This window comes from Panthera onca, chromosome D1, assembly GCF_046562875.1.
Source record: "Panthera onca isolate mPanOnc1 chromosome D1, mPanOnc1 haplotype 2, whole genome shotgun sequence".
In the NCBI taxonomy this organism is placed as follows: domain Eukaryota; kingdom Metazoa; phylum Chordata; class Mammalia; order Carnivora; family Felidae; genus Panthera; species Panthera onca.
In genome coordinates this window covers 95681192-95708347 of record NC_138348.1, presented here as the reverse complement: position 1 = coordinate 95708347, position 27156 = coordinate 95681192, and the positions used below count along the sequence as shown (strand labels likewise).

Sequence of the window (27156 nt, the reverse complement as noted above, 5' to 3'; positions counted from 1 at the left end):
TCTCTCACAACTGCTTGGATCCCACAGATGGCGTCTCCGCTTTTATACCGCCCTACTTTCCCGGAATTTCTACGTCTCCAGGGCCATTACCGCCTCCTGACTCTCTCACACTTATCCTATTATGCTATTATCCTGCACCCATCATTGGCTGTTTTATTTTCCACTTTCTGCCACAATATTATGGGCCCTGAGTTGCAGCCTAATCTTAGATAGTGTCTGTCTGTTTGTGCACTCCGCTGGGGAAAAGGGAGGTGTGGAACATTCATTTGTGTACATACCAGGCGAGAGACAATGCCAAAGCCTTTCAGTGAGCAGGAAGCAGCATCCTAACGGAATGCTGCAGGCAGAGGAAAAGGTAGCGTGCCCCAGCTAAAATAACTAAAACCCATAGTTGAAAGTCACCACACACCCTCATATGTATACAATCCACACTGAAAGGGAAGATTAGCAATTAGCTGGTAAATTATCTTTACATGCGTTCCCCTCTAAAAGTCACTTTGGAGCCTTAACTCTTTAAAGGGACTCCCTACGCAGCATTCTCTGTCTCCATCGCAGCTGGCTTTCTGTGTAGATGGAAGACGCTAGAACCCAAGGGTTGTTCAGATCTAGGGCCGGGTTCAAATCACACCTGGATTTCCGAGTAGTGGTTGCATCAGCCAGGCTATAGTCTTAGCTCTGTAACCAACTTAGCAAGTTGCTCAATGCCTTTGGGCTTCTATGTCCTCATCTATAATATGGGGTTGACACTGTTTATCTGGCATGGTTTGGGGAAGGTAACTGAAATATGTGTGAGCTTGTGATATTGTGCCCGTGACCAGAAGAACTGATATTTATTTATCCCGCCCCCTTCTTTAATACTCAAATAAGCCACCAACCCACACATGGCTCTAGCATGTTAATTCCAATGGCCTAGCTTCCTAGGTAAACTGGTTTCCATGGGGCTGGGTTCATCCCCCTCTTACTCAGCCCAGGGACTTAGAATAAGGGCTTAACAAATATTAGTGGAATTAGGGACAAGTGGAATTACAAACCTGCAGAACAATTGGTGAGTTCAAAGGAAGAGAGGATCACAGCTTTTTAAATTAGATTCTTTTCAGCCATACCCTTACAGATTACCATTCATAGCACCCTCGTCGAAAATGGTCTATGCCTCCATTTTATATACAAAAAATAGAGAGGGGGGAAGAGGGAGGGAGGGATGGGGATAAGGGAGGGAGGGGGAAGGGAGGAGAGAGGGAAGGAAGGAAGGAAGGAAGGAAGGAAGGGAGGAAGGAAGGGAGGGAGGAAGGGAAGGAAGGAAGGAGGAAGGAGGAAGGAGGAAGGAAAGAAAGCAAGAAGGCAAACACCTGAGAGCTTCCTATGTCAAACAACAGTCCCTGACTGCCCATCTTAAGCAGAATGCTCATAGAATGCAAATCAACTTCACTACTAGCTACTTCTAAAGGGTAATTAAGAAGGACAATGTGATTTGGGAAAGGTGGGAGGAAAGAATCCCTAACTCCCAAGGCTGACCAGAAATGACTTGAATTCTCTGACGTGTTATATTATCAGCGTTACTATCGCATCCGGGCGATGTAGCAGATGGAAAGCTCACAGCGTTTCGTGGAGTCCCAGGCAGATCATAACCAGACGGCATCTTTATTTACTGAGCACCTACTATGCGTTCACAGCTCAGCAGCCCAGAAACTAATTCAGATCAGCTTAGCCCCGGTGGGATAAAGTTTGAGCCATGCATGATAAAGCTTGAATTAAATGCTTATTTAGAAGGAAGGAACAAGCAAGCTGCCTCGAAAAGAAGGGAAAAGGGCACCGGCCCCCATTCTGGGAGGGGCAACGTCTAGACCTCCCCTCAAAGAAAGTCTTATGTGTGGACCCAGGTGCTGCTGAGGGGGGCCTGGTGGGGCGGTGGGGGATAAAAGGCTTTCTGGAGGCCCTCTGACCCCAGCCGTCCCACGGGAAATGAGCGAGGAGGCTGCTGGCTCGCAGACAAGCAGGTGTGCCCTTAAGAAGCCACGGAGATTAGCTGAGGCTTATCCAAACCTCTGCAGGAGGCAAATCTCTCCTGGCTCTCTCAGGGGACCTCAGCACTCTTCTGGAATCAAATAAGCCAGATGCAGAATGGACGTCAACTTGGCCTTTGTGAATCCAGGGCCCCAGAGCAGGAATCTGGACACCATAACACTCACCAGGGCCCCCGGTGAAAACGCATTTGCGAAGAATATGTTCAGAAAAAGGAAGAGAGAGCAAAAGAAATGACTGTGAGTTGGAATCACAGATAAATGAAGCCTTGCTTACACTTGGATCTTTGTCTTTGGGGCAATTTTGACACAGCCCCCCTCAACACTCCGCATTTGGCAATTTGACCAAAAGTTTCTTCTTTCTCCGGAAAATGTGGCTTTGGGGGAACATAGGAGGCATCTGCTCTTCAGCAAAGGTAAAAGCCAGAAGGCTCAGGAGGTTGCGATCCTCCTTCTGAGGAGCCCTAAGAGGAGAAAATGTGCACTAGGTGTGCACAAGAATCCTGATTCTGCTGCATACAAGCTGTGTGACTCTGAACAAGTCCCCTAACCTCTCTGAGCATCAATTCTCCCATCCTAAGATGAGTCTAACAAGGGCTCCTTCATGGAACTGTTTTGAGTATTGAACAGAATAATAGCTTGTACACGCAGCTGGCAGAGGACCTTGTATACAGAAGGTGCTTGATAAAGGTAGTTCCTTCTACTCTTCCCTCTTTCGACAACCCAATTCCCTGCTTAAAACAGTAGATAAAATCCCTTCTGTTTGACACTTGTCAACAGCCATTCCCAGTGAGGGGTAATTCACTTGCCCAGAGCTCACGCAGAGGGAAGAGTGGAGATCAGAATCCAGATTTCCCCAATGCCCTCGGTAGTCCTTGCTGTTTGATTGGCACCATCAAGAAGCCCCAGCGCCCAGTCTCAGAAAGGTCCAGGAAGGGCTGTGGCAGAAGGGAGACCTCAGAATCAGATGCTAGTATACACAGGGTACCTCACAGAGGAGCCCACGAGGGGGCCAGCGTCGAAACCGTCTCTGAAACGTGGCTGAAACTCACCAGAAGACACGTGGGATGTATGGGGTTAGAGGTGGGGTGACCTTCACAGCTGTTACTAACATTGTGACCCAGAGGCCCCTTATGTTTTAAATTGGTCGCACCGCACGCGTGCCCACGTACAAGACCATTGGCTCCGGAGTCTCTGAGACGTGGAGACGTCCCCGGTGCAAGAATAACAATGGTATGACTGTTTCCACAAACCGTCCCCTTCCCTGGAGCACACGTGGCGTGAGAAGGAACGTAACGCCAGTGATAGGGTCCAGCCTTCTCTCTACCTGGCTCTCAGGTCCTCTCTGCCAGGCAGACTGTGGTGAAGCTTATCTTTGTTTCTTCCCAGAGGAGGCTGAGTTCCTACTTCGGTTTGAAATACTGGATGATTTTCGAACTAGAAGGACTCTCCTATGTGTTTCTTGCTCATTTCATAAATGAAGGAACTGAAGGAGGCTCTGAGATGGGGAAATAACTTGCCCAAGGTCACGAAGCTAACTTATCACCTCCTCCACCGACCCACCCAGGGTGTTGGGGACCCACGTGTACGGGAGAAACAGTCTCTTTGCACGGTTTCATCATGGTAGAGCTAACTGCTCACAGAGCGCATGAAAAAGGCGGTCAGGGTCAAGTGTGATAAGAACACAACCAGGATGACAAATGTGCGGATATTCCGTTATACATCTTCAGGAAAAAGTAAATACGTAAAATGCCAAAAAGCCCTCGCCAGTAGTATTACTTTCTTAATTCAGAGATTTCTTTACAGGTCCCCAGGGCAGTCTGCCATAATTACTACGGAGATGGAAAGTCACTATACATACATTCTTTGCTTTAGTCTCATCACGTCTGATAAAGTTGTTTCATTCAGCTGTGATTTACTGATCACCTACCACGTGTCCAGGTATGTCCTATGTGCCAAGAACATGTAGGTGGACAGCCGCGGCCTCTATGCTCAAGAAACTCGCTGTCTAAGGAAGGGCAAAAACAGGTGCTACATAAAATAAATCAAAGACCCACATGTAAGACCTCCAACTATAAAACATTTTAAGAGAAAATATAGGGGGAAAGTTTTATGACATTGGATTTGGCGATGATTTCTTGAATATAACATCAAAAGCCAAGCAGAAAAAGAAAAAAAAAAATAGATAAATCATCCTACATATAAATTTAAAACTTGTGGGCATTGCATGACATGATCGGCAGAGTGGAAAAACAACCTACTGAATGGAAGGAAATATTTGCAAATCATCTATCCAACAAGGGATCCCAAATATACAAAAAAATTCCTATAACTCAGCAATGAAAACAAACAACTCGATTCCAAAACGGGCAGAGGACTTGAACAGACATTTTTGGCAAAGGAGGCATACGAATGGCCAAAAAGTACACGAAAACATCACCACTCCTCAGGGAGATGCAAACTAAGAGTACAGTGAAATACTACCTCGTGCTGCTTAAGATGGTTTGCTACCCCCCAAAAACAGAAGATAAGCACTGGAGAAGGCATGGAGAGATCAGAAGCCTCGCGCACTGTTGGCCGAATGGAAAACGGTGCGGCCAGTGTGGAAAAGAGCGTGGTGGTATCTCCAACACTTAAAAATAGAACTACCCGTGATTCCGCAATCTCACTTCTGGGTACACATCCAAAAGAACTGAAAGCAGGGTACTGAAGAGATATTTGTACATCCATGTTTATAGCAGAATTAGTCAAGGTAGCCAAAAGGTAGAAGTGACCCACGTGTCCATCAACGGATGAATGGATGAGTGGAATGGAATATTACTCAGCCTTAAAAAAGAAGGAATTCCTAACACATGTTACACTACGGATGAACCTTGAGGACCTTATGTTAAGTGACAGCAGCCAGCCACGAACAACAAGCTGTGAGGACAAATGGGATGTGAATCTAAAAAACAAAATAAACAAACAAGCAAGACAGAAATAGATCCAGAAGCACGGAGAACAAACTGGTAGTTTTCTTTTTTTTTTTTTTAATTTTTTTTACATTTATTTATTTTTGAGACAGAGAGAGACAGAGCATGAACGGGGGAGGGTCAGAGAGAGGGAGACACAGAATCTGAAACAGGCTCCAGGCTCTGAGCTGTCAGCACACAGCCCCACGGGGGGCTTGAACTCACGAACCGCGAGATCATGACCGGAGCCGAAGTCGGACGCTTAACCGACTGAGCCACCCAGGCGCCCCCAAACTGGTAGTTTTCAAAGGGAAGGAAAGTCACGAGGGGGAGAGGGTGATATCAGGGAAGGTGGATTAGGAGACACAAACTTCCAATTCTAAGTCACAAGGATTAAAAGTACAGCCCAGGAAATAGAGTCAATGATATTGTAATAGCGCCATTAAAAATGGTTAAAGGTAGTAATTTTTATGTTGTGTATATTTTACCAAAAATTAAAAAAATAGGGGGACCCTGGGTGGCTCAGTCGGTTAAGCATCTGACGACGGCTCAGGTCATGATCTCACGGTCCGTGAGTTCGAGCCCCGCGTCGGGCTCTGTGCTGACAGCTCAGAGCCTGGGACCTGCTTCGGATTCTGTGTCTCCCTCTCTCTCTGCCCCTCCCCAGCTTGCCATCTGTCTCTCTCTCTCAAAAATAAATAAACATTAAAAAATTTTTTTAACAATTTAAAAAAAGAGAAATACAGGCACTGCCATTAGTGAACTTACCAGGGGCCAACGTAAGTCTCTAGGGCCCCAGCAAAGCCCATGCTATAGGTGAAGCCCCTATAAAACCACTTACAGGGAAACATCAAGATTCTCTGTGAAAGCATGTTATCCTGAGAGGAGAAGAGGGAAAGCCTTGCTGAAGAAAGCTGGTACACGGCAGAGCCCTACCTACTCTCTCGCAAACCATAAGCCTCACCTGATGATCATACAACCAATAACGTTAAACTTCTGCTTCAACAGTGAGAAACCCCTTGAAGGCGCCATCTTGCTAGACGAGACCTCCCCGGACGGCCTAAAAGTTCTAAACCATTAACTTCTGCTTTTGACCGTTACAAAGTTTTGCTTCTTGTCTTTGGGCCGGGGCGCTAGGGACTGAGGAAATCTTTGTAGGTATCCGGCACGGCTTTTGAGACAAAACATTCAACTTGCAGAGAAGGACTTACCAGTTTATTTCATCTGACGGTATTCCAGATCTTGTAGGGCAGATCTTCTGGAGCACCACAGTCGTGGAAAGACGGGAATGACTGAATGCGGAACACCAGCATCTTTATGGAGAGGGAATTCAAGAAAGACAAATTAACTGAGGGAAAAGGAAAATAATTTCCCCATGGTCCCAACATTCATATATCTCACCCAGCTTATGGGTGCCTTGAAAACATCATGCCTCTCTCTTCAGCATTTAAGGTTTTTTTTTTTTTTTTTAATGTTTACTTTAGAGAGAGAGAGAGAGAGAGAGAGAGAGAGCGCTCGAGCAGGGGAGGGGCAGAGAGAGAGGGAGACAGAACCCGAAGCAGGCTCCAGGCTCTGAGCTGTCAGCACAGGGCCCAACACAGGGCTTGAACTCACAAACTGCGAGATCACGACCTGAGCCGAAGTCAGTCGCTCAACCAACTGAGCCACCCAGGCACCCCTTAAATTTTTTTAACATTTATTTATTTTTGAGGATGGGGGGGAGCGCAAGCCCGTGGGGGAGGGGCAGAGAGAAGGGGACAGAGGATCCAAAGTGGGCTCCACACTGACAGCAGCAAGCCTGATGCGGGCCTTAAACTCAAGAACCATGAGATCATGACCTGAGCCGAAGTCAGCCGCTCAACCTACTGGGCCATCCAGGTGCCCCTCTCCTCAGCATTTAGTAAGGTCCCTTTTCATGTGTTGGGTGGGCTCGATGCTGTGCTAAGGCTGGGGGTACGCGGAGAAGAGACGCAGCCCCTTGCACTCAAGTTTACATCCAACGGAGCGAAAAAGCATGAATTACCCTGTCATCTTGGACGACATATTGTGGCTCTGTCTACGGAAACTAAAGGAAGCCAACGTGCCCCCCACCCCTTCTGCCGCCGTCAGACAAGAAAACGAAAGCCCAGAGGAACAAGAGGATAGACAGGGAGCGTCTCTTCACGAGCTTGGCCAGATGAGGTGGCGGTCTCAAAGCCATGCTCCCCGGTGCACAGTGTCTCTCTCCCTACATGCCCAGTCTCTGCCGGGACTTGGTCGGAACCCGTGGCTGAGGCTGAGAGTACAGGACTCCATTCCTATCCAAGCCCGGTAGCCTCCCAGCAAGGAGACGCTCCCTGTCCCTTGGCCACAGAACATGCAGTCATAATACCTCGGGTCAAAAGGCGAGCAGCCAGCCAGTGCGCAAGGCGAGCCCATCAGCACCACTGTCCCAAATGCAAGGCTGTCTTCGCGAATTAAATATGACACATCCCCATGATCCCACGGCTCTGATAGACCTCGCCGCCTGACATGCTGGGTCAGCCTAATTCCCACCCGTTTCAGACACCCAAACAAATTAACACATGCTCCCCGATGACGCAAAACTCTGTGTGTGCGTGTGTGTGTGTGTGTGTGTGTGTGTGTGTGTGTGTGTGTGTGTTGAAGCCTCCGTGCAACTCCATGACCATCAGTGAAATATTCATTAGACTGGCACTGACCTATAAGAGGGAGGCGACATCAGCCGGCCCTCGAGCCTCCGCTATTTCGAAAGTCAGCTTCTCGCCTCGGTCAGGGGAACGTATTTAAACCTCAGTGCGGGGCCCTCACTCTCTTTTGCACGGGCTCCATCCACCAGGCTGAATGAAGCTTTTAGAACCAGCAAGGACCAGATGGCCCTCCAAGATCATTTCTGAATGTTTGCATCTGAGTCATTTGTATGCGGAAGTCTTCACAAAATCGCAATCTGGGTAGCAGGCTCCAGGCTGAGTCCAGCTTTCCAGACAGCCCATCTTTGCCTACAATGGAGAAGACAAGCACAATATTGTAAAGCTCCACAAAAATATTACAGCGTTTATCTATATGTGTAGCATCAAATACATGAAGTGTCCCTGTCAGGCTGTCACTACAACGGTAGCGCGCCACAGCCTCCCTCCCCACCACCCCCCCCACCCCCACTCCCACCCCCGGTGATTTTCCTTTTTTCCACTGCACCTACCATTTCTCCCCCCACCCCACCCCCTCCCCCGGCACAGGCTGAAAGCCAGCTTTGTGGATCCGCCAGCAGAGGGAACTAAGGTACCGGTGCAATAAGCCGAATCCCAGCAAAGAAGTCAGAGCCCAGAGAGATTTAGACTAATGGCAACGGGCTCCAGTCTCAGCACATGCTGGGAGCTCTCTCGCCAGAAAGTGGCGTGGGATGTTGCCAGAAGCGCTTTGGCAGACGGGGCTGCTCAACGGAGGGAGAGGGAAGGCAGCGAGGCGAGCAGGGCGTCAGAAGCCCCGGGGAGGGCAAACAGGCTCGTTAGTGGGAGGCAATCAATATAAAGGGGGTCCACCCAGCACTCCCCATCCTGGGTATTCACCCTGGAGAAGAGAAAGCTTACGCTCGTGCAAACGCTCGTGCATAGATGTTTATGGCAGCTCTATTCATCATCACCCCAAACTGGGAACGAGCCAAATGTCCTGCGAGCAGTGAATGAATAAACCAAATGTGGTATATCCATACAACGGAAAACCACCCAGCATTCAAAAAAAAAAAAAAAAAGAAAAAGAAAAAAAAGAACAGGGGCGCCTGGGTGGCTCAGTCGGTTGAACATCCGACTTCGGCTCAGGTCATGATCTCACGGTTCATGAGTTCGAGCCCCGAGTCGGGCTCTGTGCTGACAGCTCAGAGCCTGGAACCTGCTTGGGATTCTGTGTCTCCCTCTCTCTCTCCCCTCCCCCACTCACGCTCTGTCTCTCTCTCTCTCAAAAATGAACAAACGTTAAAAAAATTGTTTCAGGGGCGCCTGGGTGGCTCAGTCGGTTAAGCGGCCGACTTCGGCCCAGGTCATGATCTCGCGGTCCGTGAGTTCGAGCCCCGCGTTGGGCTCTGTGCTGACAGCTCAGAGCCTGGAGCCTGTTTCAGATTCTGTGTCTCCCTCTCTCTGACCCTCCCCCGTTCATGCTTTGTCTCTCTCTGTCTCAAAAATAAATGAACGCTAAAAAAAAAATTAAAAAAAACTGTTTCAAAAATCAAAGGTGTAGAACATGAGGGGAAGGACGGGACAAGCAGACAGCGAGATCAATGAATCACGGGCATCACGGATGTAGAGCTGAGGTAAAGCACAGAAGACCAGAAGCAGAGTCAAGCCAGGAGGACGGGCTGATGGGGACAGGCCCAGAAGATCAGGCTGAAGGGACCAGATCGGCCGTCTGGACCCTCGCGGGGTTGGTTGAGCAAAGAGCCCACCAATCAATGTTCACGTGGCCCCAAGGGACTCTGTTCACCCTTAGGAACCATTCCTGGTAGCGTAGAGCAGTCTCAAGCTCTTTCTTCCCCTCACTGGCTGGGAAGGAGGAGCTCATCCGCTTTGGGCAGGGGTTTAGCCGAGAAGGCAAGTGACAAACAAAAGCTAGACAAATCTAATCTAATCCTCTGATTTCCAGATGAGGAACCTAAGAGAGCCCTCACATCTCACAACCTGTTGGTGCCCCCAGAGGTCCTAAATCCCAGCTCTGGACCCTTTCCACCATGGCTCACGTTACTCTCTCATCAGTTCTCTACCCTGGGACGGTATTTCTTCTCATCTGACCTGGGCAGGCGGGACTATGCTTTTCCATTTAAAAAACAGCAAAACAAAGGTGACTCCTCCTACGTCCTATCCATGTTTCTCCTTTCCAACTAACTCTGTAGAGCTCAGAGGACGGAGGACGGCCTCACACTTTGCACCCATGACTCTCTTGGACTGAATGGTATGCAAGACAAGCCCTAGCTGAAGAAACAACGGAGATCAAGGTACTGATTCACTCTGATGATATGAGACGTGAGATTTCACAATAGGAGCTGCGATATGCAGGTGAAATCGCAGTCAAGTTACTTCCTCTCCCGAGACGTAACTTGCTGCCCTGTAAAGTGAGCTGATTGGGTTTGAAAAGCATCACGGTGCTTTCCAGTCCTACAATGTTATGTTCCATGTTTAGTCTTAAGTATAGACGGCAAACATTTAAACCACCGCACACACAAAAATGAGAAGTTTAATTCAACAGATAGTTATTGACAGCCGCCCTATTTTCAGGCAACACGCTAGTGAGGAGGTATTTAAGGATATGTAAGAGATGAATCCTACCTTTAAGCACACACAACCTAATGGATCAGAATAAGACTCTAGATTAAAGGCTCTAGAGTGAAGGCACACTGTTTCCCTTGGAACCTTTTGGGTCAGTTGTTTAATCTCTCTGAACCTACTTCGTAATGTGTAAATTGTGAATGATAATGGCTCCAGCTAGGAGTGAGACATAAATGAGGGTATATGAAGTTTTGTTACTAAGCCATTTATATTACCGTTCTGCCCTCCTGAAACAGCATTTTTCTTTCTCAGCCCGGACCGTTTTGCAAACCGTCTCCATTTTTAATCGCCTCATTTCTTGAAGTTGAATTTTCTATCAATGCTTTGAGATGCATCTCAAGTTCCACTTCTCCAGGCCGACTTATCTGTCTGTTTCAGCCAATACAAATCTCCCTTGTCTCTGGGTTTTTTGGTGCCTTGTTAAAACCTTTGTATGGTCTTTTCTATGGCTTCATAATTGACTCAGGTGTGTATGGTTGTAAGTATTCTTGAACCCCAGCTTCTTATGCTACTAACTGCCTACAGGGACCTTGAATTCTACAGGTGTCAAGTCGAATCTATCCCAAAGATGCTGTTCCTCTTCTAGGGCTCATTTCAGTTAATAGTTTCTCACTTGCTTCCACTAGCTACCTAAGTACTTATCATGTTTCCTCTCCATCACACCCCCCTCCAGTCCATGCTATTAATCCCAATTTACATGCATCACTCAAATCATCCTTTCTCAACTCCATTGTCTCGGGCTTACAGGAGCATTTCTCGACTGGGTTAATGGCATGGCAGAGGGCAGGATGTCTCAGTACTACCGAGCCAAGCTTTTCAAAATATCCTTATTTACCTTCCAGTCACCCCATATCAGATCAGAAACTTGGTTGAGGGAAAAGACAGAAGACCAGGGAGGGGAAAAAACAGCCTGTGTCCTCTGCACAAAGCTTCCCTGGTTATTCCGATGTATTGCTCATCACTGCTGAGAACCAACGTTTCAACCCTCCTCCTCCCCAATCCTTTCTCCCTCTATTGCCCAACTTACTTTTCAAAACTTCCAATAACAACGGCGCCTCATTGCCTTTCAGGAACAAACAAACAGACAACAGATTCCTGAACCTGGCTTTCACATGGCCCCAGGCCGCTTTCCTGACCTGGTGTCCTCCAATTTCTTCCATGCCCAGGAAGTTCCAGACAAACCAACCAGACCTCGTTCTCCTAGACACAGCATACCCCCGATTCACGCCATTTCCCCCTTGGAATCGCCTTCTGTTCTCAGCTCACTCACCTCGCTGAAAAAAAACCCACTTAACTTTCGATGTCCAAGCCAACGCCAGCTCCTCCAATGCCGCCCCTCTTTCAGGCAGAATTAGCTGTTCCCTCTTCTACACCTTCCCAGCATTCTATTCACGGGGCTAACCTACTGACCAACAGTTTGGGTAAGCTACCTTTCTCGCCTCCCTCCAAAAAGATATAGGCCCTTCTTTTTGGTCTCCTACGTAACCAAGTAACTGTTACACTTACACCCTATTCCACTGTGTGTGCTTGAGTGGGTGCGTGTGAGTGGGCACTGAGTTTCATAACCTGTCTGTCTACTACATTAAGCCACGATCTCCTCAAAGATCAATACTGTCTTATCTTTCTTTGAATCCCTCGCGCCAAGAGAGAGCACAGAGTTTTAGTAGCCACTAAATAATTCTTCAGTCAAAATTAAAATTAGACATCATCCCCTAGTCAGCCTCTCCCAGCCCTAAGAAGTGGGCTTCGGTCACCACAGCACACTGTGCATACCAGCTTTAACTGAGACTATCTGCCGATGAGTTCATGTCCTTGACTAAGCCTGGAGACCAATGTTCGAGAACAGCGGAACAGAGTTTCCCGTTGTTTCTTTTCAGGCATACGCACCGCATCTTTCCCCACTCTTACGTTTTGACATCTCCTCCAGCCCTGGACTGAGAGCAAGCATTTAGCAAGTATCTGTCAAGTGGCAGACCCTTCTTGAATGTTCCAGAATAAGTTGAGAGGACGCCATGTCCCTCTCAGCTGTGTTTCCAGGAAAGGACGGATTGAGCCTTTCAGGGCTACACCCCCCCCCCAACCTTAAGTGATGTCCTGTATCTATCCTGGTATTTCAGTGTGATTAGTCAAGTCACCACAAACGAGAATCTGTCACTGTCCTCATTTCCGGCTCATTTACATGGTCCGACACCAGCCACTTTGCTCCTCTCCAGTTGTCCCAATATGTTCACCAGATTGGCATGTATCATACTAACCTTGCCCAGGAGTAAAAATAAAATAAAATAAAATTAGATGAGACACAGAAATAAAATTCTCAGATAAATTAAAAGTAATGCCTACTTATGTGACAAGTTCTATTCGAAACCGAGGGTTGGGTCACTGTTCAATGCAATCAGAGTACACAGGCCTACTGAGTAATGAAAACTTTTAACATTACTTTCCCCACAACTGAAGAATTTTTGAAATTTTGTTTTTAAAAAATACACCACAAATACCAGGCCGTTTATAAGCATAAACTCAATCTCACCTTATTATTAAAAGTTATGGAGACACTGCATGGTATGTTTTATTTTACGCAGTAATAACTACCTTGTTTTTTAAAAGCGTAAACATGATAAAACCTCCCTTTTTCTCCATATTTAAATAAAATAATACACATAACCTTATACAAGTTTATAAACGGCTCTACCATTTTGAATGCTGAGGCACAACTTAGTGGCCACCATCATTCAAAACATCGTTAGCTCCCGAGCAACCAAGGAGATCATTTTTCTAGAAGTTGGGAAATCGCATTAACTTGTGTTAAATAAAAAGGAAAAGCTCACCATGAGTCACAGCACACAGACAGGGAGGAGGGCAGAAAGCACGGTAGCCATCATAATATATCACAATAGCAGAGATGTCAAAAAATTTTAGAGTTTCCTTCCAGATAGGTCTAGGTGTGAAATTACTTGGAGGCAGAAAATAATGACCCTGAACTTCTTATTTAAGATAAAGGACATGGGATATTGGTGAACTTTAATTCACATTTTATGACTGTATTTAAAAGTCCCCAGAGTCATGATTACTCTCAATTTCTAGGATCTAGGACAGATGATTGTCTTTCTGCAGTGAAGTCATTTGTGTGATTAGCTGCAGTGCTGTATTTTAAGGCCCCATTGAGAAGAACAAAATGAAGTCAAGAATTGAGGCACTAGTCCAGATTAGTCTTATAAAATCTGATACTAGAAAGAAAGATTAGTCTTGGCTTATGGGATCGTAACTGACCATCTATACCACCAACACTCACTGGTATAAAATAAAGTGACATGGAATGTCCAACCAACCAGTCCTAATCAGGGAAGGACAGGCCCCAGTTCAGATCCCTATGCTGAGTTGCCATTTTAGGTCATTTCTCAGATTAGCAACGAGTGGGCAAGAAGAACCATTTTTAGAAGTTTTCTTTAATCCATCCTAATGTTCCTAGATGTTCCACTTTGTCCAGGCTTTACATGAAAAGAAAGTTCAAAATTATCTTAAATGTCTCTCCAATGTGCGAAAAGATTAATCCTCTTTACCGGGGAATAGGTCTCTGAAACCAATAAAGTGCATCTTACTGAAACAACCTTCCTCTTCGACTGTGAATTTCTAAAAAATGGTTTCATGTTTATTTATTCTGAGAGAGAGCGGGCGAGCAGGGGAGGGGCAGAGGGAGAGAGAGAGAGGGAGACAGAGAATCCCAAGTAGGCTCCACGCTGTCAGCACAGAGCCCAATGCAGAGCTCCATCCCACAAACCATGAGATCATGACCCGAGCTGAGATCAAGAGTTGGACGCGTAACTGACTGAGCCACCCAGGCATCCCTCGATCGTGAGTTTTTAAGGGCAGGCCAGGTCTTGGGTCCTACTTATGTATGTGAGGTGGGGGGAAGTCACTCCTGTCAAGAGTATAAAGACACATTAGACTGTGGTCATCAAATGACTTCAGCTTTTTGAGACATAAGCTTTGCAACAGTGACAATAATCGGTTTCCTTCGAAAGGCTAAACAAAGTGAATAAATTACATTCACTCTAGGGGTTCTTGGATGCTTGGATGACCTGGTTTCACTGGGCAAATGGCACCGGTATTTCCTGGCAGGCTTTATTTTAGTCCTACCTTGCCAGTCATTGGAGCGAGGAGGGAAGGACAAGAGGGCCCAAGGGGATGGGGACTTGTAAAAGGGATCGGGGAATACCGGAGAGGCATTACAAAATGGCTAACTTTTGGAAGGATGGCTAGCTTGAGACATCCCTTTTGTTTTTTTAATTTATTTTTAAAATTTACATCCAAGTTAGTTGGCACCTAGTGCAACACTGATTTCAGGAGTAACTTCCTTAATGCCCCTTACCCATTTAGCCCCCCACCCTCCCACAACCCTCCAGGAACCCTCTGTTTGGTCTCCATATTTAAAAGCGAGATATCCCTTTTTAATGGCCTCCCACAAACTTTCTAGACGGCACTGCCGGAGTAAGCATTTTCTGGATTACATACTCATGCATATGCATAGGTAATATTACATTTCCTGTTCTCATCGTTCCAGATCTACTCTCAGAGAAGTTGGTAGAGGAGGGATTTTCTCCAAATCATCAGTGTTTCTTTTACATAGAATTCCACAGTAAATGAATAAAAAATAAAAAAAATAAAGCCTTGGAGTGCCACATTAACTTCTCCTAGAATACTGTTGGGAGCCTTATGCTGTGCTTAAAATGTCAACTGTCAAAATAATATAGTTATTTTTCCAGGAAATCCCAAATATCTGCAGTGACCCTAGCAAGTCTATATAAATGAAATAGTACCTACATCCCTCCGACCCTAGAAAAATAAATCTGGGGAGAAAAGAGAGCTTAGTCAAAGCATCCTTTGTCCATGGAAACCTCGTTTTCCATATTTGCTTATTTTTAAACCCAACTCCTGAACATAAAACATCATATCCAAGTACCACCTCTTTGCTAATTTAACAAGCCATTAGAAGCTCTCGGTTTGCCTCCCAAAAGATGACAAGAACAGTTTGTTGTCCTGGTTGATGATCCCGGTAGAAAGTCCTCATTTTACGCTTCTTGTGAGTACAAGGAACCCTGTGTCACAAAGGAAGTTAAATGAGGGACTTTATCTCCGAAGGCTTCATACAGTTGAGTAGGAGGTGTACTATTCATTCGGAAGGGGATAACACAGCTCACCTACAAATTTAGAAAAGAAAAAAGAAATCCAAAAGGGTTTAAAAGGTGGTAACCCTGAAAGGTGTGTCTGGTACTTAACTGCAGAGTCTCAAAAACTATATGCTTTTGGGGGGGGGGGGAAATGTTTTCAGTTGAATGAACGCGTTTGGAATTAATGAGGGGACTGAGCATGAGTTTCCTTAGCATTTTGGGCCAAACCCTGCCATTTTGGTGGCTATAGTAAATCAGCCTGAGGGCATGTGGACAAACAGAAATAGAACAGCTACGTCCTTCTTTTATCTTCCACACACACACACTCATACGTGTGATCTTTTGCTTGATTCTTGGCAAGGTATTCTTCTAAAATGCCAACAGATAACTATTCTTCCCTTTGATTTTTAAAGAGGTTTGTACTTTCAGCGCCCAGAAGATACAAGGCACAAATAATATTCCAACCACATTGTGTTCAATATGTACGATAATAGAGGTGGGCAGTCCATTTTTCAGAAATGCCCAGGTTAAGTCTTCTGTTTGATTTGTAAGTTCTACGTCTACTGAAACAGCTAGAGCCAGCTGTGTAAAATATTTGGATTACTGCTTGAACTTGTGCCTTTAAAATGTCTGGGGACTGACCGTGGCCACAAGAGCAGTTGCTCCTTTTAAGTAGATCCAGCAGAAATTAAATATCTGCAGGGGGGCACAGGCTAAGAGATGGGGCTCCCTCCAAGTCTGTTCCCCCATGGCTCTGAACATCCCTTCCAGCTCCCTGGAGAACCACGCTGTTTGGAGTGCAGCAGGAACTTGTTTACAGCACTTCAACCAGAGGGAGACCCTGAGCCTGTCATTAACCTCTTTGCCGTCAGCATTTTAAAGTGGAAATACTGCCAGCCTTGTAATATTTCAGCCATTTTCCCCTCACTTCACAATGTTGCCAAAGTAGACGGGTCAGAAGATGGGACTCTCCATTTCTCTCGGCTCAAAACGCTCAGAAGAAGTTAGCAATACCAACTTCCCCATACACAAAAGGCCTTGGGAACATTTGTTTAAATTTGACTTTTGAATCCACCCCAAGCAACTGTTCCTTGGCAAGGGATATGTAAGTTTATCACAGATAAATTTTCCTTGCTCACAATTCCTGGCCTGGAGTTGATGTGGGGATCATGCAGATGTGTGTTGGAAATTAAACAGGGTACTACCAGGGTGGCCGCAATTAAATTCAGACTTGCATTCAAACCACGCCCTGTGCTGCATTTCCTCGAGAACTTTGCTTTCTATAGACATTTCGAAATGTTCCTTCACAAAAGGAGGAGGCAGGGTGGCTGGGCCCAAGTCCCCTAAATCAAGGCAGTGAGAAGAGAAAGGGGGGAGTGTAGTTGTGGGGTGTCAAAGTAGCTGTTCAAATACATGGATGCTCAGACTTCTAATTTAGGGTGTTTTCTCGGGGAGCCCAAAAGTTATTCTCTCCTACATTCGCAGACAGGCTACAATCATTATTTGGAAAAGAAAGAAATTATGAGCTCATATGGAACATCAACCCACCAGCATGTGTTACAAAATGGAATGGTTCCTTGAAAGAAAAAAATGTCTTCCTCTGCTTAACATACATTTTAGGACGGGAAGGCTGAATGTTAGCAAATCCTGATAATAGTAGAGTCCTGGGCTCCTGTAAGAAGTTGTTACATGGCTTGAGAAAAAAAAAAAAAAAATGACCGATTTGGAATAATTTTCTACAGAATTACAGATAGTACAATATTTAGAAGGAAGAAAAAAAACTATGGAGAATCAATGTTAGACGTGATTTTTCCAGGCTACAACTAAGTTTATAAGAATCTGGAAGTTTGTTTGCTTTTTGGCAAAATCGCTTGAACGTGGAGTTCAAATTTAATCTGCTTTCTGATTCTAGGCAGAATCGGTTTAATCGCTTTTATGCGTTTGAAGAAATATGGATTACATTAAGTTAAAGTGGCTGAAAACAATTCCCAGCATTTTCATGCCTATGCCAAATGGCCATTTGAAATACTATGCTAAAAATCTACTTGAGAGTATGCTTCTATAACCTTTGAAAAGTTTGGGAGTTATCAGAGGAGTTGGCCTGCTCAAAGCAGATAATCACTTTTGCATAAATGTCGCCCAAAAGAACAGCTCTCTGATTAAGGTGCAAAATAACATAATCCCAAGATTCGTAACCACACCCGGGATGGTCAAAAGCATTTTTTTTTTTTTATAATATACATTGGCAAGTTATCACACACATTTCACATGCAAGCTTAAATGATCTGAAAAAGACAATCACTGGCTCAGGCTGAACTGATTTCAACATTTGAGCAAATCACAAACAGCAGATCTGGCCTTACTTAAAATTTCCATCTAGTTGTTGAACGGAACAAAAATAAACAAATGGAAACCTTGACAGATGAATAAGACTCTTCTCATGATTTTTTAAACCCGAAAATGCAGCAGGAAACAAATCCCACCACGGAAGTCCTTGCAGACAAACTGCCTTTGGCATCTAGTCTGGAGCAAACAATCTCCAAAGACCACCCCCCTCGCTCTCCCACCAGAACCCTCCACTCTTGCTTTATTTCCTAATTCCGTGGACTGGATTGCTGAGCTGTTTATCAAACAGTGTGCAATAAAATCGGCTTCACTCTACTACTCTATGAACTCTTGCAATTTTCTCCCTCCTCCTGGACAGAGGCCACTAGTCAGGGAAAGCCTCAGGAAAAAAAAAAAAAAAAAAAAAAAAAGGCAGATCAGGGAAAGTGAAGAAACAATAGACAACCATGGCTTTGACAATGCCTTCCCTCAACCCTCTTTCTGCTCCTGCTGTGACACTTGCATTCAAGAGCAAGGGTGGCTGCCATCGGATGCGTGGACAATGGACTGAGGAATACAAGGCAGGGGGGAAAAAAGGAGATCAGATGAATTCTGAGCTACGATGGCAGGGCTCTCACCTTTTCCGTGTGTTTGCGAATAGTCTGGATGGAGGCGTCCCGCAGAGAAGAAATAAAAAGGGTGTCTGAATTGTTGGATGGTTCTGAAGGCTTCTGCATGTTGCAAACGCATTTTAGAACTATTTGCAGGGGTATACTTGCTGCCAGCCATCTCCCTCTCCCTCTCTCTCTCTCTCCCTCTCTCTCTCTCTCTGTCTCTCTCTCTCTCTCTCTCTCTCTCTCCTGTTTTATGTCCTGCTATCTCCATCACACCTCTATTAGTATGAAGACTTTCTGCCTGTGTAAGTAAGTGAGAGTGTGCGTTCCTTGGTGTTTGAATCAAGACCCACGTCCGCATGCATTTCTAATCTAAGGAGCCTATAGCGGTTACTAGAACTATCAATTAGTCAGCAATAGCAGAGACCCTCAACGCCTCTGAAGGAACAAAGGTGGAAAGACATGCAAATACCCTGGCACCTGGATCACGCAACTTGCTGGCTACAAATAGGGGCATCTTTTCCTGGTTTTTTTTTGTTTCTGTTTAACTCTCAAATCTATGTGATATTACAGGTTACTAATGTATCCAGCTGCATAATTAGGTATGGGAGCGCCTCTAGGTATATGTTTCTTTGGCATCATTGAAATGCATTAAGCTGAACTGAAAGGAAATACCCAGTGACAAATCAGAGTTTATGACATATTTGATCCATGCTCCATTTTAACAACTGTAAGTAGAGCTTCAATTAAGTATACGGTAGAGTTCTTTGTCCATTTCAGTGGCTTTTATGAAAGAAGCTAATAAAATAGTGACACAAAGAGGAGGGGGAGGGATTCAGCTATAGAAAAGCGTACGTGAAAGATCAATTCTCCCCCATAACAGATAAAATTACTTTGATTAAAATGCAGGTCTGGGTGTTAACACTGAGTGGTCTGCTCTGGGGTGTGTGTGCATGTGTATTTTTTTTTTTTTAATTGTACGTGTTGGGAGTCCCAGCGTACGGTGGAAAGTTCGCTGGTAACTTTCTCCAGATATATTCTGTGCTAACAATCTGAAGCCACATCAAGAATTCTTTTATCTCATTTTGCAGAAGCCTCAAAAAAAAAAAAAAGAAAGAAAGAAAAGAAAGAAAAGAAAAGCCAACCCTTTTGAAAAACAATGCTTTGCCTTACAGTTTTCAAGGACATCAAAATATTGCTAACTTGAATACACAGGCAGAAGAAGAGAGGTCTAAGTAACAGTTGATCTTACTCACTTTTGAATATGGATAATTTCAAAGGGAAGGGTGTGCTCTGTGTGCTCTGTGATTTTTCCCTCTTGTCTGGGCCATGAAGAGCTGCATTTTTCCCCCAGCACTTCTTGCCAGAATCGAAACTATTTGCAGACAAGGTATGGTAAACATCCTGGAAGTTACGCATGTTCTCTAACTCCATAAACAAGACAGAAAAGTCTCGCCTGAAGGCATGCATTTACAGCCAAGCGGTGGCAGGGGTTGCAAAAACAGTGTCACCTTAGTTCCATCTGCTATTTACCCCTCTTCTGGGGTCTGCCACCCTAAAGAGCAATTTCTGTTTTCTTGCTTCCTATAGACAAAATGGCTCAAGCAGTCATTTTTTTCCCCCTTTTAATCTGGCAGGTAACTACGCAAGCCGTGCAATTTGGAAATAGCCCTGGAAGAGAACACCGCAACGATGGAGCCTGAAAGCGGAGTCGCAGGGAAGGGCAGTGAGCCCAGCAAGCTTCCTTCCACAAGGAGGAGACGTGTCAGAAAGGAGGGTGCACCGGGTCCCCAGCAAGATAAAGCCGGGGTAGACAGGGAGGCTCAGGATCCCCCCTCCCCTCCCCCAGCACACCCCGTCACTTAAGAAAGAAAGAAACCCTCGCGAGGTTGAGAGGGAGAAGGGAAATAGTGCTAAATAGCTGGCGAGGTAACCCACCGTCCTGTTTGCTCCTTGGCGCTTGCGGAGGGGGATAACAGCCACAGCAGTGACAAACGGAGCTGCCATGTGCCAAGTGCAACCTCTGCCCAGTGCTCTCTGCCTCCCAAAAAGGAAAGAAAAGCATGCCTCGGACAGAACACACAACGGGAACGAGCAGGCGCCATCGGCAAGTCACGGACCCCAGCAGCACCGGCTGGTCTCTGAAAGCCCTGTATCAAGGGTCCCATTCAAAGGCAACGAAGAAGCAGAGACAATGGCAAATCAAAACCTGGCAGGGCTTCCGGAATAATTTAACTCCTCACTCCAGAATTTAGATGGGTATAGCAAGAAACACAGGCGAGAGAGAGAGAGAGAGAGAGAGAGAGAGAGAGAGAGAGAGGGAGGGAGGGAGGGAGAGAGAGAGCTCCTTCACACCAAGGCGCGAGCATATGCCTGCCTCTCTGTGGATGTATTTTTAGACATAATATCAGGGGTAAGGCAGCCTGTGCATTCATCAATAGCATCCACTTCTCTTTTTCACTCTCAGAGTAGCTGATGATCATTGGAAGCAGCCCGCATTTCTTCCCAAGCCGAAGGTCAGTGAGGAGCACCCCAAGCCCTGACCCATTGTCTCTGAGCTCAGAGAGCGTTAAATCCATTTTCAAGATGCGTTCCCAAATGAGGTCATTCCATGTGGCAATTGGTTCACTTCCTATCTTTCCACAAATGACTTATGCTACCATCCAAAAGCACAGCCAGGATCAGAGATCGCACCTTGAGAAAGGCGATTCAAACAGCATAGGCTAAGGATAAAAAAATAAATACATGCAAAATAAATATGTAGTAGGACATGTATTATTAGGAACGTGCACGAAACTTCTAAACTTCTCCAAACAAAAATGTTTATTGAAAGCAAGGAATGGATATGACTTAGATGTGCTTTTACATCCGAGTATTCTACGCATTCACTTGAAGCTTCAAATACTTAAAAATAATAAACACAACAGAAAAATAGAATGAGTGGAAAGTAAAGGAGACATGCTCAGCCTTCGTGAACAAATCAGATATAATGTAGTATATGCTCTGGTCCAAGCCTAAGAATTTTCCCTTCACGTGGAGGATTACAGTATTTAAAAACATTCCTTTGAATTTTCCATATTAGAGTACACTTGTGAAATATACATGTGCGCATATCTACACGTATACAAAATTCTCAAGTTAATTTAAATTTATGGGAGAAATTCAAGGGACACTAGGTCAAACAATCCAAAAAGAAAATAGCCATAAAAAACAATCCCTAACCACATAGCCTCTCTCTCAAGTTTCACACAGCACTTGAATGAGATGGACGCAATGGTGATGAATGAAAATAATGGTTCACAACCACAATCTTCCAAATGAAATTACTTCAGATAAAGAGCAAAATGCCCACTTCCTTGTTTTTGAGTCAGAATTTGTTTCTGCCAGAATTGGTTTGTTTTTTTTTTCAATGTCATATACATGCAAGATGGATGATTTCCAACTCCACAAATAAGCATTCTGAGTTTTGATTTGCCTTTTAAGAGTAGAAACAGTTTATAATTTCACATTGTAAATCTCACTAGGACTGAATGCTCTTACAAGGATTTACAGAGAAAGAATAATTCATGTCGGACCAAAAGGCTTCTTTCAGTCAGTTTCATGCAGCTTTCTTTCCAACAGCTCTGGGCCAAAACGAATGTAGAATCTTGAGCTGAACTATCCATCACATTTCCCTGGTCTTTCAATTAATGACACTGCAATCAGATCGATAGAATGTAATAAGAAAAGAGCTTTGCATTTCTATACCTATTAATTCGTTGAGTAACTCCAGCCGTAAAACGTGACTTGAAAGGAAAAACACTCAAGGAAAATGAATTCTCTTAGCATATTGAGCAATGACACCCTGACCCAAAAGTGAATGCTGGAGTTTCTACCTTCCAGCCAGGGTTATTAGGATCTAAAGATCAGACTGTTTGGAAGGAGCAAACTTAACTTTGTTTTTTGTTTTTTACAAAATTTTACAAAATCGGTCAATTTCTGGAATTTTGGAACAAACATCCTTGAAAGGCAAGTCAGAGTATAGGCTGAGGTAGCCATTGCTCTCTACCTCCCAGGACAGCCCAACTGCCCAATTTGTGATCTTAGTTTTCTAGGGCATTGTGCATAGAGGAATTAGATTTAGAAAGAGCAGGACGGGGAAAGAACGGTGAGAAGGCTAATGGAGCTCGGCCACCTCCCCAATCGCTAGCCTTGGTCCCAGACCATGCGGACAGAGACAGACAAGGATACAACAGTGTCTGCACTCTCCCTGTTTACCACGAGTGACAGAGGATGGGGCAAGTAGGAATTCTCTGTGGGAAGGATGAGGCAAAAAAAAAAAAAAAAAAAAAGGCTGTCCTCCGATGTCCTCTAGAATCATGGGCACGTCCAGACCCTGATGTCACTAGCGATGAGCACACAGTGACTTCATGAACTCAGAAGCAGAGAGAAGAGAGGCAGTTGCCAGGGGCAGGGGGATGGGGGAAATGGGGAGATGTCAGTCAGGATACGATCTTCCAGTTACAGGATGAGCAAGTTCTGAGAACCTAGTATACAGTGTAGTGACTATAATTAATGAGACTATATTGTGCACTTGAAATCTGCTAACACACACACGCACGCATAAACAGTATGTGAGGTGATGGACGTATTAATTAGCTTGATTATAGTGACCATTTCATAATATATACATATATCAAACCATGACGTTTTATACCTTAAATACATACAGTTTTTACTTGTCAATTACACCTCATAAAGTTGGGGAAAACCCCAGTAACTTCAGTGGTAAGAAGCAGACTCAAGTAAATGAAGGTTCTGATATGGTCCAATCAACCACTGGTATAGTAGAAAGACCTTAGGTTTTGCTGCCAAACTAGGGTTTGAATCTCAATTGTATCATACGCTCTGAACCTTAGATTTATGTTAGCAAAATAGAGATATTATGGCTTAATTCAAGGGCTATTATGAGCTTGAACGACATCGTGTGTGTCACACACGTGCACGTGCTAGCTAAATTTTTTTTAACTTCTTTAAAATTTACTTATTTTGAGGGGCACCTGAGTGGCTCTGTCAATTAAGCGTCCGACTTCGGCTCAGGTCACGGTCTCACGGTTCAGGAGTTCAAGCCCCGCATCAGGCTCTGTGTTGACAGCATGGAGCCTGGAGCCTGCTTTGGAGCCTGTGTCTCCCTCTCTCTCTGCCCCTCCTCTGCGTGCTCTCTCTCTCTCTCTCTCAAAAACAAACATTAAAAAAAATTTCAATTTACTTATTTTGAGAGAGAGAGAAACAGAGCACACGAGTGGGGGAGGGGCAGGGAGAGAGGGAGAGAGAGAGAATCCCAAGCAACATGAGGCTTGAATTCACCAACTGTGAGATCATGACCCGAGCCAAAGTCAAGGGCTGGATGCTTCGCTGACTGAGACACCTCAACTCCCCCTCTTGCCGATATTCAAATTTCCACATGTAACACGGCAATAAAAATCCAAGCTTATTGCACAGATTAAATGAGATAATGTCTAGGATGCTCTCTAAAGTGCCCAGCACTACATAACAAAAGTGTATTATTATTATTATTATTGTTATTAGTATTATTATAAAATAACAATCAGGCTTTTTTAAAACTGCACACCTTATTCAGTGCAAGACGTATAAGATGAATAATGTAGTCCAGTATCTCACCGTGGGTGCAATTATATATTTCAGAAATCTCAGTTATCATTTCTACCGATGGAGGCGTGCCAAGGACTTGGTCACCATCAACCAGCCTTCAGTGGATTCTCCCTTAGTTGAGGATGACACTGTTTAAAGGTAAGAAATAAGGATTGGAAGTTCCTCGATGAAATTCCAAGACGAAATCTAGCAATGTGTCAGAGACACCTGTGCTAAGAGGTAAGCCTATCACTACTCAGTGTTCCCTGTGTTTGTAATAGAAGGAGAAAGGACCAGGGCACCTGGGTGGCTCAGTAGGTTAAGCGTCCAACTTTGGCTTCGGTCACGGCCTCACGGTCTGTGAGTTCAAACCCCGTGTCAGGCTCTGTGCTGACACCTCAGAGCCCGGAGTCTGCTTCAGATTCTCTCTCTCTCTCTCTCTCTCTCTCTCTCCCTCTCTCCTACTTGCTCTCGGTCTCTCTCTCAAAAATATTAAATTCTTTTTAGAGAAAGGATCTAATTATTCATTTGTTAATATTGGCATGACAATAAAATATTCACAGAGAGCAGTCTGTGTGGGAGGTATAGGAAGAAAGATTTGGCCCACGAGGAGCTTGAAGTCCAGGGAAAAAAATTTTAAATCATAAAACGAAAATAATTTACGAAGTGTTAAGTAAGAAAAATACTACACGTCTTGGCATAAAGTTTTGTGGCAATTGATACTTGGCATCGGCAGTATTGGAAATATTTTTAAAGGACCCTTTCTATCACTTTGTCATGGCAGTTATTAACTAATGAAATGAGACAGTAGATGACGGAGCTTAAAATAGTTGCTACAAAATATCCAGCTTTATAAAGACATCAAGTTCATTATCTATGCATGGTTGGATGGAAAACATCGGGAGGTTTAGAGAAACTGGAAACTATGGCAATGGTTAACTGAAGAGAACGCCTGCTGCTTGTTAGGAAAAAATTAATAATAAGAAGAAAAGCTTCTACTTAAGTAGCATTTAAGCAGTGCCAGGCAATGTGCTAAGCGTTTGAGGCCTAAAAACCCACCTAATGCCCACAACATCCCTGGGAGGTACATCCTATTGCTATCATCATTGTTACACGGATGAGGAAACTAAAGCACAGAGAAGTCAAGTGACCTGCCCCCCGTCACACAGCTAGCACAAGGCGGTGCCGCATTTCACACCCACGCAACGGAATGCCTGAGCCCACGCTCTTGACCGCTGCACTCAGCCATCCCTCAGATTTCTTTTCTTCTCTCCCTAGACTCCCACCAATTCTAACGTGCAGCACAAGGTGGGACTGAACGGCCAGCAAGCCAAGCCTACTGTGGGTGAGCTCTGAGAGAAAAAGAGAAATAGTACACACGGTCAAATAAAATGTAGGGCCAGAAGCAAAATACAACACTGTGAAGCTGCTGGAAAGCCCGTCTTCTTTCCTCTAGTTTAGTTTCCAAGCACATGCGTTTGTGCATTTATTCAGCAAATGCTCACTACCTGCCAGACCAAGCAGGTTCCCCCCCCATAATATCCTACAGGCTAGTGGAAGAGACCGCCACTAAAACAAGTATAATGTAAGTGGTTGGTTAGAAAAACTAGAATTGAAAAATCAGAATATTTGTTTTCCACCCAGGATAACTTCCAGGAGATCAGAAATGTGTGCATCCAGAAACTTCTCAGAGAGGAACACATCTCAATAGAACTTTCATCTGGTGGTGTTCTAACCACAGTCCCTTCTTTTAATTTGTCTTTATTGTCTCTGTACCCGCGTGCTATGGGTTCCTCAGCTGGAGTCCCTGCTGACTATCTTGAAGATACGGGTCGTCTGCTTCTTAACCTACCCCATCCCAGATACTACAAGTGAAGGAAGGAAGACTCCTTCCTCTCTGCCTCTCTCCCTTGATGTTTAACAGACGCTCAAAAAAAAAAAACCCCAAAATTCAAATAATGCAGGTATACGCTTTTTAATATTTATTACTTTTCCTGATTATAACAGCAACATACGCTTGCTACCAAACTTTGAAAAGAAAAATAACAAAAATCTAAAGACTATAATTAAAATTATCCATAATAATAGCAATTAAAGGTAGCCACGTCTGCTATTTCAATACATTTCCCTCTACTCTCTTATATAGGTGGATGTTCATGTTTTCATATGTTTATGTATGTTTTACAGCATTTGGGTCATCACGTGAATAACTCTGCCTCCTACCCTTTTAGTGCGACATCATTTTAAGAGCGTTTTTTGGCGTTTAGTATCTTTCAAAACATTGTAACACATTATCTAATATTCTATTCTCTGGATATAAGTTATTTAACTATTTTCCCAGTACTGGAAATTTAGGATGCATCTAGGATCTGTATTATGTATAAGGTTGTAACAGACATCTTTTTACATAGCTATCTGACCTCTTTCCTTAGGACAGATTGGGAGTGGATCAGATTGGACCGAAGTGGTGTTTTTTTTTTATGTCTTGCAAAACTGCTTTCCAAAACCTTTTTGCCAATTCACATACTTAGTTACTAGAGGAAATTCTCATTTCTCTGCAGTATCATAAGCCTTGAGTTTTATTTACTTTAATAGCTACTAGTTATTTAGCAGAGCTGTTTAATTTTTATTTCTTTGACTCTAGTAAGTTTGGACTGATATTTTAAGAACTCATTAAGCATCTCGAAAATTTTATTAATTACCTGTTTGTGTCATATATATACATACATATATATGTATACCTTATACACACATATATATGTATATTTATATATGTATACCTTATACACATCTTATATATGTGTATATAAAGGTGTGTACCTTTACCTTATATACACAAATATATATGTATTTATATGTATACTTATACACACAGACACATATATATATATGTATACCTTATACATACCTTATATATACATACCTTATATATACACATCATATATATATATATATATATATACACACACACACACATATACATATATATATATACACCTTATACACCTATATATATGTGTATATACATACATATATACATACATATATATATGTGTATATATATATATATATATATATATACACCTTATACACACACATATTGTCAACTATTGAGAATACATTTTCCAAGTTGCTTATGACTT

At 44.1% G+C, this 27156-nt stretch overlaps 1 long non-coding RNA gene across 1 annotated transcript in view; it reads right to left on the bottom strand.

Moving 5' to 3' along the window:
- Positions 1-27156, bottom strand: part of LOC132661011 (uncharacterized) — a 141475-nt gene that overhangs the window by 73464 nt on the left and 40855 nt on the right. The window contains exons 2-3 of the long non-coding RNA XR_014135315.1: positions 7669-7965; positions 6181-6282 (exon numbers count right to left, since the gene is read on the bottom strand). This is a non-coding gene — a long non-coding RNA (uncharacterized LOC132661011). The remainder of the gene's footprint in view (positions 1-6180; positions 6283-7668; positions 7966-27156) is intronic.